Raw genomic sequence first — 5,534 nt, forward strand, 5'->3', positions numbered from 1 at the left:
GACTCGCTCGCTGGCTCCTCCCCCTTCTTCCTCGAACTCGTTCAATAAAATATTTCGTGTTTTATTTTTTGGCATTTAATAGGCTTCCTCCCTCCTTCTCTCTTTCTTCTTCTTCTCCATCATTCGTACGGGACGATGGTGATGGCCACGGCTCGACAAACAAAGATTACAAGAAAGAGTCACTTTTTTTTTCCTTTTCGGATATTTAAAAAAAATTCAAGAGCCGACCAATAATGATTATTTCATTTTATAGAGCTTCGTTCGTGAAACTGCATCCCACAACGCTGCCCATCAAGAAGCCAGTCCCTTATGCGTGGCGGCTATAGTCCTCTCGTCCTCTGGCTTGAGATGGCTGCAATCTATGGGTCAGATGATTGTCTGCCAGCATTAAGCAATTGGTAATTAAATATTAAAATTTTCCCTAAACAGTGTAAAATTTTGGGAAAAAAATTTCACGAAAATTTATTGTCACGCACAACGAGTCTGTGTGCAAAATGTCAGCTCGATTGGATCACGGGAAGTGGGTTAAAAAACGACCGAAAGATTTGCACGGTCGTAAGCAAGCAAGCAAGCACGCAAGCAAGCAAGCAAGCGAACTTAATATAAAGGATTTAATAAAGGATTTAAATATAAAAAAAAAATTATGAGAGATAGAAAAAAAATTACGCCTAACAAGAAAAAAAATCATCACAGAGAAAATAAATCCGCCCGGTCTCCATAGCCCAACACATGCAATGCGAATACGAGACGGTGATTGTCTTCAATAAATAACCGTCACGAAGCAGTTTCCGACCCCTGACCATGGCAGTAGATGCGGGTAACCTCATGCTGCACGAATGGAACACTAAAACAACTCTCCAGTCGTAGTGGTGGTGCGACTGTGGTCATCCAGAACAGACCGTGACAGTGCAACGTTTAACGACGCTATAATGCCCCGATCCACAAATATGAAGGAAACATCACAGCGATGATGATGACGATGCACTCCGCTGGTTATCTGGGCTTGTCCACCTGAATGTGAAATTGTAGTTGCTGCTCTGCATCTACATCAGCCGCATGGAAGAAGAACATGGACTCGGCACTGCACCATAGACTCAGCACTGAAGCCCATAGACGCAGCACTGCCCATAGACTCAGCACTGCTCATAGACTCAGCACCGCCCATAGACTCAGCACCGCCCATAGACTCAACACTGCCCATAGACTCAGCACTGCATCATAGACTCAACACTGCCCATAGACTCAGCACTGCATCATAGACTCAACACTGCCCATAGACTCAGCACCGCCCATGACTCAGCACCGCCCCGCCCATAGACTCAACACTGCCCATGACTCAGCACTGAAGTCCATAGACTCAGCACTGCCCATAGACTCAGCACTGAAGTCCATAGACTCAGCACTGCCCATAGACTCAGCACTGCCCATAGACTCAACACTGCCCATAGACTCAGCACCGCCCATAGACTCAGCACCGCCCATAGACTCAACACTGCCCATAGACTCAGCACTGCCCATAGACTCAGCACTGCCCATAGACTCAGCACCGCCCATAGACTCAGCACCGCCCATAGACTCAGCACTGTATCATAGACTCAACACTGCCCATAGACTCAGCACTGCCCATAGACTCAGCACTGCATCATAGACTCAGCACTGCATCATAGACTCAGCACTGCCCATAGACTCAGCACCGCCCATAGACTCAGCACCGCCCATAGACTCAGCACTGCATCATAGACTCAACACTGCCCATAGACTCAACACTGCCCATAGACTCAACACTGCCCATAGACTCAGCACCGCCCATAGACTCAGCACTGAAGTCCATAGACTCAACACTGCCCATAGACTCAGCACTGAAGTCCATAGACTCAACACTGCCCATAGACTCAACACTTCCCATAGACTCAACACCGCCCATAGACTCAACACTTCCCATAGACTCAACACTGCCCATAGACTCAGCACCGCCCATAGACTCAGCACTGAAGTCCATAGACTCAACACTGCCCATAGACTCAGCACTGAAGTCCATAGACTCAACACTACCCATAGACTCAGCACTGCCAATAGACTAAACACTGCCCATAGACTCAGCACTGCCCATAGACTCAACACTGCCCATAGACTCAGCACCGCCCATAGACTCAGCACTGAAGTCCATAGACTCAACACTGCCCATAGACTCAGCACTGAAGTCCATAGACTCAACACTGCCCATAGACTCACCACTTCCCATAGACTCAACACTACCCATAGACTCAGCACTGCCCATAGACTCAACACTTCCCATAGACTCAACACTACCCATAGACTCAGCACTGCCCATAGACTCAGCACTGCCCTTAGACTCAGCACTGCCCTTAGACTCAGCACTGCCCATAGACTCAGCACTGCCCTTAGACTCAGCACTGCCCTTAGACTCAGCACTGCCCATAGACTCAGCACCGCTAATAGACTCACCACTGGCCATACAACGAATAACGACGCAATATTTCCTGATCCACACATACGAAGGAGACATCACAGCGATGATGATACACTACTACTCCGCTGCTCCTCACACCGTTATCTGTGCTTGACCACTTTAACGTGAAATTGTAGTCGCTGCTCTGCATCTACAGTTGAATGTGCCAGGCGAGGTGCCACTAGCCCACTGGCAGCATCGCACCTCCAATTACCACGGTCGGCTACGTACGGTGCGAAAGAAGTTCAGCGTACAGGACATAGGTAACGCCCTGTTGCACGGTTGCTCACTGCCCTCCGAAAGAGAAACAAAAGCCAAGGCAACGTCGAGCCAACGTTGGCACGTGGTCGGAGCTCGTCGGGCTGAAGTCGCTTACAACTGCTGTGGTATTATTTGGGTCTTTCGGTAAAGTCACGTAGATAGGTTCAAAGAAAAGAACCTATCTACGTGAAATTTTGACTTAAAACTTTCGTGACTGCAGGAATTCATAGTACTGTATTGGTAAAGTCACGTAGATAAAAAATAATAAAATAAAATATTAATTTAAAATAATGAAAAAAAACCCGAAATAAAAAATTATCATAGTAAAATTACATTACATTTCAAATAAACTGAAAATAATAAAAGCAAAAAACCCACGACGTTTCGATTGCAACACAAGCGGTCAAGATTTAACCGTCGTGGTGTTACGACGTTGCCCAACGTTGCGGGAGAGATGGGTGGCCCGGGGTCTCTTCGGGTCTCACGCAAAAAGAGGTTCTCCACAACAGCGCCTGTCGCCAATCAATAGGCCTTGGGGGCACCCAGCGTGGCATTCTGCTACGAACAAAGCACACACAAAATAAACCTGTGGACTAAAAACCGTGCTGCTGCTGCTGCTGCTCTTGCTACAGCCCCTTCCTCCCCATTTGAAGAGCGATTCACGTTGGGTTGTTGATGGGCATCCGGCAATTCGAGCCCGCACGATTTAAAGTGGTCGTGGGGACAAAAGCGGTCGTACGTGGTCGCTGGCCACCAACTCTCCCCCCCACTTCATGTGGTGTTCCGGCCTTCATAGGTACTACGAGTATCTGAACCGGTCCTAGGTCTAGCCTTAGGTCAACTGAGCCTCAAACGAGTACCTGGTGCGGTGTAAAAACAAAAAAGCATCGCCACATCGCGTGGTGCTGGTCACCCACCCCATCGTGTACCGTGCCAGCCTTCATAGGTGCTCGCTAACAGCACTTGTCTCAACACTTTGTTCAGACCATGCGGGGGATCTTTTGTCTTTGTGGGAACGTGGCATCATCCGGGGTCTTAGCAGCAAACTATCGTGCCGCTTGCTTCTCAACTCGCAGGCGGAGGCAGAGTTACACCTCCTATAATCACCCAGGAAAATCTGTCCTTAACGCTTGTGACGTCACTCCACATTGACCAGCCCCCCCCCCTCATTAATAATCATGCGCAAGTGACGTCACTTTACATTGAATAGCCCCTCCCTCATTAATATTCATGAGCAGGTGACGTCCTCCAAATGGACACCCCCCTCCATTATTATTATCTACTATCATGAGCCAAGTGTGTCTGTGTGCAACGCTCGTGACGTCACTACATGTTGACCAGCCCCCCTCATTAATAATCATGAACAGGTGACGTCCTCCACATGGACCTCCCGCCCTCATTAATAATCATGAGCAGGTGACGTTACTCCACATCGAACAGCCCCCCTCATTAATAATCATGAACAGGTGACGTCCTCCAAATGGACACACCCCCCCCCCTCCATTCATAATAATTAGCGGCTGACGTCACTCAACATGGGGGGGGGGCGAGGCGCCTCCTCCCCCCTCCTCGGCGTCAACTCACAACCCTCACTACAAAGGCAGAACCCTCACGTCACACCATCTCCGTGACGCTGTTGAGACGTAGAAGTAGCAATGACGTCATGATGAACAAGGGATTATAACGTTTAAATGAAATAGGACTGTGCCACCGCGCCCTTACAAACTGCACACGAATTAATGCAATGAATATATCACGTCGCGGTCTGATTTTTGCTTGCAAGTTTCAGATTTACTGCAATACACCCGTCTCTGGAGGGCCAAAAGTCTGGTTGTTATACTAATGCTTAAATTACTACAGTTTCATTTTGTTTTTAAATCCTTTATATTAAGTTCACTAGCGTGCTTGCTTGCGTGCTTGCGTGCTTACGACCGTGCAAATATTTCGGTCGTTTTTTAACCCACTTCCCGTGATCCAATCGAGCTGACATTTTGCACACAGACTCGTTGTGCGTGACAATTTATTTTCGTGAAAAACAATTTCCATAACTTTACACTTTTTAGGAAATGTTTTTTTATATTTAATTACCAATTGCTTAATGGTGGCAGGCAATCATCTGACCCATAGGTGGCAGCCATCTCAAGCCAGAGGACGAGAGGACTCTAGCCGCCACGCATATAAAAGATTTATAGTGAAAAACTTTGTTTTTACGGGTTAATTTTTACCAGGTAAGGTCCATTGAGCTCTTTCATTCAGAAGCGACCTCGCCAAAAATGATAGCTCAACGAAGTGGTCCATCATGTGGAAATGTAAAGCAGCCAAATACGGTAAACGTGTGTTCTAAATGTGGAACGATAAGACCGGAGGACCCAGAGAAAAATCCACGCGACCACGGGGAGAGACAGAGACATGTTAACTACAAATATACAGTCGTCAGGGTCGGGAATTGAACTTACGATCTCCTGTATACCAGGCGAGGTAGTTCACATCTTTCCACCGTGACCCCCATAATTAATCTACAGCATAGTGTGATGCAGTTAGCATGAATGACGCTACATAATCAGAAATCATTATGTTTTACACTCCAATATGTTTATTTGCCAATATTGCTCACCCATACAGTGAAGTGAAATGTATGCAATGGCGTTAACCGTGTGAACGACCCCTCGTTGGATGATGCGGATCAACAAGCGAACACTCCCAACCCTCCATTTGGGACGTTCACGTGCACGCGTGCCACGTGCCCACCTGAAATAACAGCGCGCACGTTATTTTGTGAACGCACGGGGTAAGCTGGCCGGAT

The sequence above is a fragment of the Lethenteron reissneri genome, chromosome 2 (genome assembly GCF_015708825.2).
Source record: "Lethenteron reissneri isolate LAM-NWPU_2019-01 chromosome 2, ASM1570882v1, whole genome shotgun sequence".
In the NCBI taxonomy this organism is placed as follows: Eukaryota; Metazoa; Chordata; class Hyperoartia; order Petromyzontiformes; family Petromyzontidae; genus Lethenteron; species Lethenteron reissneri.